The 14,199-nt window shown below is 45.4% G+C and overlaps 1 protein-coding gene across 3 annotated transcripts in view; it reads right to left on the minus strand.

Annotated features, from left to right (window-relative positions):
• Nucleotides 1-14,199, minus strand: part of Syndig1 (synapse differentiation inducing 1) — a 164,121-nt gene that overhangs the window by 52,848 nt on the left and 97,074 nt on the right. The window lies entirely within an intron of this gene.

Raw genomic sequence — 14,199 nt, forward strand, 5'->3', positions numbered from 1 at the left:
CCATTTGTTCAGTCTCAGGAAACTGAAATTGAGGCCTGATCTCTGAGAGAAGACTGAGCAGCCTGTTATGGTGTCTGTTCAGTCCTCTGAGCAGTATTGTGGAGCCTTATCTGCAGGTAAACATCAGTTCCATCAACAGATGAAGGAAACTCACTTACAGAATAGCTTGAGAACCACCAGCTTTAAGGAAGTGAATGGATTCCATATGGTTCATCAGGAACCCTGCTTAGGTCACATAGGCATAAACAACCCTGACTTGAAAGGGATGCCAGTTCTACCCATGCCTGCAAGTGTAGGGCCAGGAGGCATCTGAGGAAGATGAGGACCTTTTCTCATCTCATATTAGGAGGCAAGATATGTAAAGCAGCCTCCTTTCCTGTAGCTCATCCTGTCTCCCCAGCAAGGGACACAGACTTTGAGTATAGACACTTATAAGTACCTGAGGAAATACAGCACAAGACTCTGTCTTCTTCCTCTCTCCTCATCAGCTCATCAGTTGATTGCAGGCTACCCTGTCTCATGTCTCAGCACTCATTCATAATAGATCACGCCCTGCTGTCAGTAATTAATCACAAGATAACTCCCCACTTGCCTTAAAAAACAAACAAACTGAAGGTCCAGGGTAGTCAGGTAGTGCACAAATCTGCACTAACTATGTGGAGGTGTGTGTGACTCAAGCACACAACTGTGGATTCAGGGCTAGAGATATACACAAGGTCTAGCTGATTGTGGCTTGGCTTCCTTGTGTGTGGTGCCATAGGAGTAAAGTGGGCCATGGGTGAATGTGCCCCCATTGTCCACGGTTGTGCCAACCCGAATTGTTACACAGAAATGGGACAGGTGGATGAAGATTCATCCTTTAGAAGATCCTTTTCATTTTCCATACTCTGTGTGGCAGTTCTGAAAGAGTGTGGAACGTTTTGCACACTTGCTGTGATCAGGCCCAAGGTGTTCAACATTATAAAATGTTGATTTAAAATGTGATTTTAAAGTTGCTGGTTGTAAATAATTCTAGCACTTGGGTGGCTAAGGCGGGATGACCGCTTCAAGTTAGAGGCAGTTCAGGCTACACAGTGAGTTCCGGATTAGCCTGGGCTGTGTAGAGAGTAGGAGCCTGTCTCAGAACAACAGTAGATTGCTGGGTGTGATGGTGCTAACTTTAATCCCGAGGTGGAGGCAGGTGAGTGAGGCCAGCCAGGTCTACATAGAGAGTTCCAGGCCAGTCATGGCTACATAGCAAGACCTTGTCTCAAAAAACAACAACGGTAACTATGAAACAAAATCAAAGGTACAAAAGGGCTCACTATTCATTGGGTTGAGATACACAATGCTTAGATGATGTTCATAGAGACCAACCTTAATGAATGCTTAAGGTGGGCTTCAAGAAGCCATGGCTCCTTGATTCACCATCTAGACAGGTTACACATTGAGTGTCCTGTCTTAAGGACAACAGAAAAACTGGAGGGGTATGAGGGTATGGCAGCATGCTCAGATCACAGCACATGCCTAAGGTGGTTTTGTCAGCTTTAAATCAACATTTGCTAGACTCTGAATCTAGGTTCTTCATAACTCTCAAATGGGGGAAGATGCTAAAGCTGAACCAGGAGGCAAGCGGGGGGGGGGGGGGGGGGGGGGGGCACTGCCAGGAGTGGTCCCTTGAGTGCTAAGCCTGGGTGCAGACTCTTGCTCTGTATGGTTCAGCACAGATCAGCAATGTGATCAACATACATAAAATGCCTTGCAAGCTAGCAAGGGGTTTTTGAGATATGGTCGTCTTCTGTCATATCAACTCAGAATGTTCTCAAGCCAATTGAGGCAGACAAGCATAGAAAATAGTTTAGTAGTTTGAGACTGTACTTGGTTTGGGTTATGTACTGCCTTTACTAGCAATGAAATTGGTAACCTATTACCAAAAGTAGTATGCACACTTCCCCTTCTATGAACAATGTACTTAGTAACCTTGGATCACTACCTGCATAAATGCCTCTCTCTCAGCACATGGATAAGTTTCTCCTCTCCTTAATAGCCATCAAGTTTGGCCAGTTTCTATTCAAATGTATTCCCAATACATTCCAGTACAGAAGGAGGGGTAGGATTCAGGCTGAACTGATTTTGGGCACATAGGCAGTAAGGCCTGAAGTAAACTTCTAGGAATAATCATTTATTTATAATTTTATATCTATACATAATTTGGCATGTAGATGGTTAAAGTCAGATGCATTATGGGGAGGAATATGACAGCAGAAAAATGATTATATGACATAATTTATTAGTCAAAATAGAGATCCATGCTCATTAAACCATAGTAACTGAACTCCTTTTTTTGAACCCCATAAAAAGCCCCAAACAGTAACTGGAGCTCTTAAACATTTTTTGCCCACATGGGCTCTGCTCCCTTGCAGTATGTTTGGGGTTTTCCCATTGCTTTGCTTTGAGTAAAGTTTCTTGGTACTTTTGCAAATCTGTGTGGCCTTAATTTCCTCGAATAAGAGGTCATGAACCTGGAAACACTTAAACCTAACTCCAAACACCAGCAACAAAATCATGTAAAAGCCTAATTATCAAGAGGGATGTGACTATAGCTTGTGTGTGCATATGTATGTGTTTGTGTGTGTGTGTGTGTGTGTGTGTGTGTGTGTGTGTGTGTGTGAGCCTGTATGCGTGTATGAATGGATATGGTGTATTTACATATTCCTGTGTGTCAGCATGCTGTGTATAAGCCAGACATTCACTCTTTGCCTGGCTTTTTATGTGGGTGTGGGGATTCAAACTCAGGTCCTCCCATTTGCAAGCACTTGACTGACTGAGCCATCTCCCCAGCCCTGACCTTAGCTTCAGCTCAGTTTCGAGAGTAGTTAAGAGAACAGGATTTGTATTATCACCACTGCTGGCAATCTTTGCATCCTGACTGTGTTGCTTTTCATCCTAGTCTTTCCTAAGATTCCTGGCCACCAAGAGACATCTGTTAGAGCCTACTGCATCATGCATGCCTGAAAACTTCCCTTCTCCCAGGGAAAAATGGTTTCCTTTGCCTCTTAATAAGTGGCTCATCCACAAAAAGCATGCTTAAGTTCCTGTAGGTTCCTGCCAAATATGGTGTGTTTGGACCTCTTTCCAGAGTTTGTGAACTCTGTGAGAGTGGTTTGAATGTGGGCACCTTCGAGTGTTTCCATTTAAAGTGGGTCCTAGGGTGGGAGATGGATCCTCTTTCTTGAGGTTGGGTTTAGAAGACAACATTGCTAGTGTTTTATATTACTTCTGCATTATTCATGTGGGTTTACCTATTGGAGAAAATACTAATTGGTTATCATAACTTAAGATTGAAATTTCATGACAAAATGGCTTCTATAAAACCCAGTTTGTGAGTCATTGCCTATAGTAAGATAGGCCAGTCCTGGTGGCCATACCAGCTTAGAAGGCAAGAATATCTATTCACTGATCACAGCATCACAGTCATGTCTCTGAATACAGACAGAGCCTTCAGACTAGACATAGGCCACTGGATGATGGCATGGGAGTCCATGGAGCTATGCAAGAGACACTTACAAAGATGCTTTGGGGAGGCTGTGACCAATCAGAGCATTACTGAATGCAAGTGTGTCCCAGGTTCTGGCTAAACAGGACTAGTACTCTCAGAAATGGCCAACAATACTATCTCCAAACCAGGAGCTTCTGGCATTGTGCCTTCATGGTGCCAAAAGACCCGTCCAGAGGGCTCAGTGTTTGAAGAGATGCAAAAGAGGTGTGTGAACCCCTCTGTTGCTGGAGGCATGCTACACTCTAATTAATAGCTTCAGTGACACCATTTACCAAAAAGCATCACACATTGAAAATACACTCAGAGAAAGCCCTAAGCCTTGACAGAAGAATACACAATGTAACACATCAATATTTCAACTCTGGATGCCAAAATGTCCTCAGAGCACCAACCCTGCCTTCAACAGTCAACACATGTTCGTTCTCTACTATACACCACTAATCACAAAATCAACACTAATTATTCAGACAAAGCTTTCCTACAACTGAAAAAAAAATCCATTCAACACGCCACAGGGGGAAAAAAAACAGACAGGATTTGTTCACTTATTCATCCAGTCAAGTTTCTTTTTCTTTTTCTTCTTTTTTAAATCAGTGCCTCATCTACAGCATAGATTCTGTGGAAGGAGGTGGGAATCAGAAATCTGATCTGTCTTGACTCTATCAGGTCATTAATATTTATGTGGAATTGTTTAAATCCAGAAGCTGCAAAACAACTCTTAGATGCTACAATCAGCATATTAAATATTCATATGGAAACAGAGATAGAGATGGGGAAGGGGAGACAGAAGAAGGAAGAAAAGCAGAGAGGGAGAGAAAGGGGAGGTGGGAGAGAGCTCACAGTTGATGCCGGTTGAGCTGAACGGCAGTCTCTTGATGCAGGTAGGACATGTCCACCTGACACACTGTCCCTTCTATCAGGCTTTTCCGTTTTCCTACCTGAAGACCCAGTGCTGTTCTTGAGCCTGCCTGGGTTTAAAGGCTATCACAGTTCCTTCACTGTCACCTTTACTTTTGTGCCACTTGCCTGGGGAGGCTGAGGTATTCCGGCTCTCTACCCACTCTGTCCTTGTCAACAATCTCCCAGTGTTGCCCTGTCTCCTGTTCCCCAACTCTCTCAGAGCTGGGACACTTTCTCTTCCCATTACAGCAATCTCCTGGCTTTCAGGAGACAAGCCCCAACTCCCTGCCTGGATGGTTGTGGCTCTCAGGTGCACAATTAAACCCTGAGCTGATGAAATCAGTCAGCGCTTATGAGGTGCATTCAGCCATAGGATCCAATTTACTCTACATCTAGTGACATTGAAGAGTAATAAACTCGAGGTCACAGGAGGCAGATGGTGGGGTGCAAAGGGCATTGCCTCCTAAGATCTGTGACTGCAACACACACTGTCCCAGAGTGGAGCACACAGCCTCCAGGTTCATGTGAGTCACAAGTTCTGAGCCACAATATTGAACAATAAAAAATAATAAGTATTTTTAAGCCTGTCTCTGTGCCCAGCTTTAGAGAGGTAAAAATAAACATACTTCCTTGTTTTTCTAAGAGAAAGGCAGATAGGTGATAGTTTCTGAAAATATCCTTTCAGTTTTGGTTTAGATGTTTGAGAGAGGCCAAGGTATTAGTCAAAGGAGCACCATGGAGTAAAGTGAGGCGCTAACAGCCTGAGCAGTTCGCTCTCAGCATCCATCTCCAGCAAGTCCAGGTGTGTTTTAGGTCTACACAGTACCTGCCCTGGCAGGGCCTGACCAGGGACTCTGTCTGCTCTTTTCCTGGGTAAGTCCATTTCAGAAAACTGTTTCCACCCACTGTTTCTTGATGCTGTACTTGCAGTGGAATTCTACCTGGCTTTAACTGCTGTGCCCACCAGGGACAATTGTTGTTTGTCTGTAGGGCCACCTTTTAGTCAGTCAACTTTCTACCACATAAAGTGTGCCTTCTCAAGTCAATGTCCTACTCTGGTCACTTCTGTCATATTTCCAGGAAGGAACGGAAGGTCTAAGGGCTTAGATCTTCTAGGATGAGTTTCACCTGACCATCAGCAGTCTACTCATTCCTGGGGGGTAGCTTAGAGAACACACTGGTGTGGTGGTTTTGTGTTCCCCAAAATATTGTGCACCCTAATAAACTTACCTGGGGTCAGAGAACAGAACAGCTACTAGATACAAAGGCTAGAAAATGGTAGCACTAATGTCTTTCATCCTAGCATTCCAGAGGCAGAAATCCCTCTGGATCTCTGTGAGTTCAAGGCCACATTAGAAACAGCCAGGAATGGTGGCACATGCCTTTAATCCCAGGAAGTGAGGGCAGAAAGCAATATAAGGCATGAAAACCAGGAACGAGGTTGGTTAAGCTTTCAGGTTTTTGAGCATCACAATTCAGCTGAGATTCATTCTGGATGAGGACTCAGAGGAAAGAGGATCAGCTGAGGAACTGGTGAGGTAAAGTTGGCTGTGGCTTGTTCTGCTTCTCTGATCTTCCAGCATTTAACCCGATACCTGGCTCCAGATTTGTTTTTATTAATAAGACTCTTTAGGTTTCATACTACACACTGGCTCTGCCTCGAAAGGTCTAGAGGCACCAGTGGTGTGAGTGCTGGCTGCCCATTGTATTCAATAAGGCCTTCACTCAGAGCACTGAGGTGGCTGGATTTGCTCTTTGCTCAACTATGTCTGACAACCTTACCAGACACTGGTCTTCGATCTCTACATCAGATACAAACAACTGCACTTAGTGAGGACCTGGGCTTGGTGCTTCTCTGTATTATTGAAGTAGGGACTCTTTCCTCCTTGGCTGTTGAATGAGAAGTACTGGGGATTGCCAGATTTCTCACACAGTTCAGCTCCAGTAGATTGCACTTGGTTATCCATGCAGTGCAACACAGCCTAAGTTTCAATTAGCACCAAAAGGGATAGGAATTTGAGCAACAGATAATTGGAATCCCTCATATAAGACTTCACCGGTCTAAGTTAAAATAAGGATACTGGAAAAGGAGAATATTATTTATTTAAATAAAGAGACAGAAGCACAGAATCCTGCTTTGGGTAGTGACAGACTAGTAGTCTTTTAATAGATGACCTCTAAAATTCTCATGGAGAAAATAAAAGCTATTTTAGCAAGCAACAAAGAATAAGATGAATGGTTGTGACGCCAAGATTGGGGAGAGGCCAAGAAACAAGAGGAGTGAGCAAGACTCATGGGGCACTGTTGCTTTACCCACAGAGGTATCCAAGAAGGTATGTTTTTGCTACTCTGTGGGACAGGAGAGATACAAGTTTAAGTCGGGAGCCCACTAAAAAGGGTGACCTTGGAAAAGCAGCCACTTCCCTGAGATGGAGCACCAGAGAGCTAAGCAGTGGGAGGTAAAGTGAAGTGAATCCCATCAGGCAATGTCCATAAAATACCTGCTCACTATGATCAAGAAACTGTGATCAAGAGATGGCTCAGAAATCTGGGAAGGTGAGTGAAACACAGAAAAAGCTTAGCTAAGGAAGCAGAAACAGAAATCTTAAAACTCGTCAAAGTCCAAACCCAAGGTTATCACTCTGGGGATGGTTTGGCAGAAGTTGAGACACGGAAGAGAGAGATTTGGCTAGAGTTCCACACCAGGCACTCACACCTGCAAGGGTCAAAGTGACCAAAGGCCCAGAACTGAGAGGATTCACCACCAGCAGATTCACTTGAAGGGAAACTCCAAGAGCTGTACTTTAAGCAGGTGGGACACCATCATGTGGAGGGTCACAGACTGTGGAAGAATGAGGATCAAACCATCTGGAAGATGAGGCCAATGCACACAAGTGCCTGCAGGATCCAGCAGTAACATTACCCCAGCGGGAGGCATCTGAGCCCTAAGGAGCTTGGGTGGGCTCAGGATTTTGATAAGAGAAGCTAGGAAAGGGCACCCAGTTCTTCCATCCTGAGGGTCTCAGGAGGATTCTATTTCTTAAGTTTAGTAATGATTACTTGGCCACTTGCTTTAAGACAATTTATAAATTGTTTTGATGGCAAGGTATTAATTTCAGTATACAAGATAGAGAAGGAGTAAGATTGCATGCGTTCAAGGCCAAGTTGGGCTATATAATGAGATCCTGTCTCCCAATAAATAAGTAAATAAATCAATGAGTACTTTCTTAGTTAATATAATTATATTTGTATTCAACACACGAACATGATGACTCATATAGGAAGCAGCAAGAATACCAGTGATTTGATCCGGGAAGCCCCATTCCTCTCTCTCCAAACCCTGCCCTTTCAGAGAATTTCCAAGAAAGAAAAGGTGCCAAAAAGCCAAGTTCCGAATTCTTGGCAGCTCTGGCAGCTCCTCCCTTGAAGTTGCCAGCAGCCCAGGACTCTGCCTAAAGCAGTCAGCGTTTGACCATACTTGGGCACAAACCTGGCTTGTGGAGGACTCGGAATCACCCCTCATCTACAGGATATATATGCTCCCCGTGTTAGTTCCCTTGTGTGTGTAACATTCTCCAGCTTCAATCTCTGGGACCAGAGGGCTCACCTGAGAGTTGCTTTGCTCAAATATACCTGTTCTTTCATTTTTAAAATTTGGCTTGATCTGGCTTATTGCATCAGCAGAGAAACCTATTATCACATTAAACAGAAAACGTATTACCTTTCAACCCTTTTCCTTTTTAAAATAATCCCTAGGTTCTACAGGAGCCAGATAGTGCAGCCTGGGAGCATAGGACACAGGTCCCTAAGGGCCAGCCTTGAATGTGTTCTTTGGGACCTGGATTATTATTTCTCTCCCCAGGCCTCAGCTGCCAAGTTTGTCATGAGACCTTGGGTGGCCAGTAGCAGGCTGTGCTGGGGGCTCAGTACCATCACTGTAAATACCAGCCTGCCCTCTTCTCTCTCCTCCCAAGCTTCTTTTCATTGTCCTTCACTGTGCTGGCCTCAATATGCACCTCCAAATAAGTCAGTAGGGGTCCTACAATGCTGCAGTTTTGAGGAGCCTGGAGGAGTTTTGGGGCTCAGAGATCTTCTTAGGGCTCACCATCTCTAGCTTATTCATTCTAGCTCATTCGTTATTTAGCACAAGGGACATCTCAGTGTCCCCAGGAGACACAGTGGCCTGAGCACCAGCTCTGACTTCTGAAGACCTACTTAGCCCCTCTGGGAAAGAGTTTCACTCCAGGTCAAGGTGAAAATTTCAAAGTTGGAAGAAACATTAGAAGAAATGCAATGCTTTACTCTGCATGTTTAATACTGTTTGATTAATAAAAAGGACAGGGGGGAGGACAGAGCCCTGGGAAGGAAGCCAAGCCCTGAGACCTCAGCACAGGGGTAAGGAAGCACGTGGAACCCCTTTCCACAGCATAAAGTCAGCCTCCTCTCCCAAACTTCAGAGTGAACCTCTACCACCTATGTCCTGGGGTGGGGGCACTGCCAGACCATCCCTCCAAATGTATGGTAGAAGAGGACTGGAGAGAATGTGCAGGGGCATGGTTAGGGAAGAAAGGAAGGAAGGAAGGAAGGAAGGAATGAAGGAAGGAAGGAAGGAAGGAAGGAAGGAAGGAAGGAAGGAAAGAAGGAAGGGAAAAAGGAAGGAAGGAAAGAAGGAAGGAAGGAAAGAGGGAAGGAAGGAAGGAAGGAAAGAGGGAAGGAAGGAAGGAAAGAGGGAAGGAAAGAAGGAAGGAAGGAAGGAAAGAGGGAAGGAAAGAAGGAAGGAAAGAGGGAAGGAAAGAAGGAAGGAAGGGAAGAGGGAAGGAAGGAAAGAAGGAAGGAAGGAAAGAGGGAAGGAAGGAAGGAAGGAAAGAGGAAAGGAAGGAAGGAAAGAGGGAAGGAAAGAAGGAAGGAAGGAAAGAAGGAAAGAAGGAAGGAAGGAAGGAAGGAAGGAAGGAAGGAAGGAAGGAAAGAGGGAAGAGAATGCAAAAAGATCTTCACTCTGATCTTCCTGAAGGTGCAGAACCTTCTGTACTCAGTATACCTATGCTAGGCACTGACACCTGTGTCTCCTTGGAGATTTGCATCCCAGAGACAAGGGCTAGGCCCATCCACTCCCAGAGTCTGTTCTCCAGGCTTGTGGGTGCTGTGTGAGTAGTGACACCTCACAAACCAGGCAGAGAAAGAATGAGGCTTGAGGTTGAGCTGGGGACCAGAAATGCTTGTCCAGGTGCCTGGTGAGCCAATGTGGGTGGAAAAGGGGTCCAGTAGACAAGCAGTAAGGAGGAGTAATCCCTGAAGACAAAACTCTCAGGTGAGGGTAAGGCCATCACTGGAGGCATCCCGTTCAATCTTTTTGAAAGCAGCTCTTGGCACAAAGAAACACATAAATAAACATAAGAATCCTGAGTTATTCTGCCTGCAGTTTGGCAAATGGAGGAAAAGTCCCAACAATTTGCTATAATAGATTTTCAAGGCATCTTACCAACCTCACATTTTTTTACCATTAAAAAAAACTGGTAAATGTGGCATATCCCTACAAAATCCTAGCCCTAACCCTTGTGGATTGGCTCACCAGCCAATCAAGCATGGACTAGATATGGGCAAAAGCCCAGCCACAGATGGCATCATCTGGTGTTCTATTAAGAGTCTCACCTACTCTCTAAGCAATGTCCTGGTGGCAGTCCAAAGAAACCTTTGGCTTTTTTTCCCAGAAAATGGGCTGAAATCACTGACAATAATCTCACAAACTAGCCACATGGAACTAGCATTAGTGTCTAGGTAAAGACAGAAGGGACATACACTCATGTCCCTTGGGGATGGGGATGTCCCTCTTGATGTGCTCTAACAGAGAATATTTGGTGGTAGATTTCACAGTCAAACCATGTGATATTTCTCCTCACCCTTTAAGAACTTGTGAAGCTTTGTTTAGAAGGAGGCTGGGACATGCTTATTCTACATTGTAGAGAGCATCAAACTCTAGAGAAAACGTAAGTACTTTTAGTCCTTGGCATCAAACTTGGTTTAACTTGGTTGTCTCCTCTTAGTTACTAGGACCCAGAACAGACAGGGTTGAGAGGTAAGAACACATGAGGCTGTGAAGGCTCCTGAGAGGACTGTTATTTCACTGGGGATGAGAGGAAGGGGTGGATAGAGAGGCAGCATTCTCCTCTGCATGACACCTTTTGTCTAAAGTGAGACTTATGCTTCCTCTAACATGGCAGTTGTGGGTCAAGTCAGTCTCAAGTTCAGAACTCAATGAGCCTAATTCCAAGGTTGTTAAGGAAACCATGGACAGGACTCTGGGACCAGCCACTTCACTTTTCTGGTGCCCTCCCGACCTCCGACTTCCTCCCTTACTGTGTGGCTCAGCCTCCCTAACTGGGACAGAGCCCCTGCCCTGAGCTCTGTGCTCGCCGTAGCAAATACACAGAAGGATCACTTTCTGTTCACAAGACTGTGACCCTCTGCCCATCAGATCTGCTGGGGTAAGCCTGGCACACGCACACCTCCCTGTCCCGCACCTTGGTTTCTAAATGCTCCAGCCCTTTCTTCCCGTCCTGTGCTCTCCTTGTTCAGATCCTACCTCTCAGGCTCCCTTCTTCTTCTGAGGAAGACTTCTTCATTTTAGCTCAGGCCTGTCCAGCAACCAGGACCTCTTGGTGAAGTCTCCCCTTCTCCAAGCTCCCTCACACATCTACCATGCTCTTGTTCTGTCTATGTCTAGGGATAAATCCTGGGACTCTGAGGAGGACAATGGCCTTTCTGCTTCTCATGCTTGCCCATCACATAGGATCTCTCCAGCAATACTCTCTCATCAGTTCCTACATGGAACACCCACATCTTATCTGTTAGATGTCTTTGAACACACACTGTACATACATGTGTAACAAATGGCTAGATTGGAGCTCAGTGGTAGTCTGCCTAGTATGCTGGATGTCCTGGGTTGGATACCTAGCATTACAAACTTAAATAAGCAAATAAACAAAAAAGGTTGCCATTTACATCTCTTTCAGTAACATTAAATATTACTCTGCTTCTACCCACAGCAAACTTCAAAACACATTGCCCTGTGCACCACATTCAATCACTGTCTCCCATGTATGCTTGCATCCTTTTAACTGAAGTGCGATAGACTTACAGAAAAGTATATATATATATACACACACATATATATACATCATAGGCAAGGAGTTTTCAATGTGTTGCCAACAAGAGATCAAGAAACTAGAATGCCTGAGAACCCATGGCTCCTTCTTGTGCAGGGTCTACTGTTCTGTTCTCCATGGCGTGGTTCCCTGGGTTCTGTCCCATACCCTCTGTAGGCTACTCCTCAGATTGTCCCTCCCTCCAGTCCCTGAGGACTTTCCAATGCTCACCCACCTCTTCACTGCTCCCTTTAGTGCTTAAAGCTTAGCTTTGTCCTGGCTCATGTTTGTACCCAGACCTCTCCCCTGAAACCCAAGCCACACATCCAATCCACCTGCTCTGTGCCTTTCTTCCATGCCAACACACTTGCTGAAGTCAAGACAAGACCCACCCTGCTCATTTTACATGCCTTTCTTCCTACTGCATAATCTTCCCTCTCCAGGGGCCCCATCCCTCTGTCTCTTCATGTCACAATACAAACTCATAGGTCATTCTTCTAAATGGCATTCCAGTCTATCTACTTATAAAATCCCTGGTAGCAGAAGTGGTCCAGCCCCACTGGTTGTCTTCTGGATTATGGTAACACCTTGAACTTTGGGGCTCTGCTGCCTGCTGCCTTCTGCAGTAACACCACATGGCTCCTCATGCCCAAATCAGAGCTGAACTCATTTTAACAGATAAAGGTCCTTGGGTCTACCTACACACCCCTACCCGTTCCTCCATTCTAGTTTCAAACTCTCACACCCAGTAGTCTCCTGGCTTCAGTCATACCAGGTCATTCTTCATGTGTGCTGGTTTAGTTTCCATCATAGAGCCTTTATACTGATTGTCTCTGCCAGGAAGGCTTTTCTCAAGAGCACCTCTTGGCTTAGGCCTATGGCTTTGTCATGAAATGTCACCTCTTTAGCACTCCCTCTGTGACCACTCCTTAAAATTTCTCTCCCATATCCATTTGCAATGCTATCTTTCTCCTGCATACTCCTCTGGTTTTATTCTTGTTTTTCCACTGCCTGACTTCACTGAAATGCCAACTCTATGAAGGAGGAGCTTGACCTGTCTTGTTTACTGAAGATCCCTGGATCAGGGCTGACACATTCTGTGTGTTTAATAAACACAGACTCATGGGTACATTTCAAGGCGATGCTGACCAGCTCTGCGGATCCCTGTTTCCCCAGAAGAAGGTTCCCTTTCCCCCTCATTTCCTGGTTCCCTTTGCTGGCACTATTCATGAAATTCCTAATCTGGTTCTAAGTACCCATCTCCCATTTAATTATTGCTGTAATGTTGCAGTTAGTAAAGGAAAGAAGCATTTCATGAAATGAAATGAAATCAAGGCATAATAAATGTCTCAAAGAGAAGACTCTGCTAGTCACCTCACACATGTAACCTCAGGGCCTGTGGTACAGATCCAGACCCAAGGCCCCTGGAGAGTGTGTCCAGCTGCAGTTTCAGGTCACCATCTGTTCCAAGGGATGGAGTGCAGGGCCACAAAGTCAAGGATGACCGTGTTTCCCTTGGGATCCCTGTGCTATGCATTCTTGAAGTGGGAGGTGGGGGCAGAGGACTGAGGAGGGAGTCCTGTGATCCTAGGTGTGTTTGTGCATGGACAAAGGGGTTCTGCTGCAGTGGATTCTGTTTTAAAGGACAGAAGTGCTGTGTTCTGCCTCATGCACCCCATACTTATACCTTTATGAGATCTGGAAGTTGTTTTAATCCTTGAAACATTTTTTTCCATTTCAATGGAGATACTAATTTTTCACTTTTAGATTTATTGGAGGATTAAAGAAGATAAGTGTGGGCATTAACTGGCTTACAGCAGTTACTCAGCAAACTGTAGGATTTATCTCTACCCTTAGCATCATTTGGAAACACCAGTTTCTAAGTTAATCTACATTCCACACCGTTCTCTATAAGCTGGTTTACAGAACTGGCACTCTTTGGGGGCCAGATGACATCACGAAAATGAAGTGGGCAGCAAGCTTCATTTGTCAGCCCCCACTCTGTATCTGTATCAAGTCCTTTGTTACAGCTCAGGGCACAATGTTGGATGGCAGGCTTCTCTGCCAGGTTCTCTATCCTAAACTCCCTACCCCCAGTTGGCACTCCACCTCTCTGAGTCCAGCCTCAGCCACAACAAGATATATGTGACCCCAGTCCGAATGAGGTCACTTGGGTGGACAGCAGTGTTCACACTGAGTGCTGTGGAAATCAGGCAGCAGGCTTGTTAAAATGCAGGTTCCCAGGCCCCACTCCAGAGGAGTAGGTCTGTGCTGGGGAGGGGAAGTACATTCCCAAAGCATTCTCTTCCCACAGGACCCAGAGCTTTAGCAGGGGCACATTGTAGCATGCAGTCTCTGGTGCATAGTGGGTGCTCAGCAGAGTTACCCCTGCCTTCCGTCCCTACTGTTAGTCTGTTAGTCTGCTCTCACAGCTTTAGAACTCCTGTCTGCCTCTGTCCAGGCATCCACTTGCCTGCAGAGCCGCAGTGCTTGGACAGTTGGGGTGCCCAGCAGGGTACCATTGTGCTCTCTGTCCTAACTCCCTCTGGGAAATCTTGGGTGTGGAAATCATTTTGATGACATGCTGTGGACCAGGAAATAGTCAGGGAGGATTGCCTA

This window comes from Onychomys torridus, chromosome 4 (genome assembly GCF_903995425.1).
Source record: "Onychomys torridus chromosome 4, mOncTor1.1, whole genome shotgun sequence".
Taxonomy (NCBI): domain Eukaryota; kingdom Metazoa; phylum Chordata; class Mammalia; order Rodentia; family Cricetidae; genus Onychomys; species Onychomys torridus.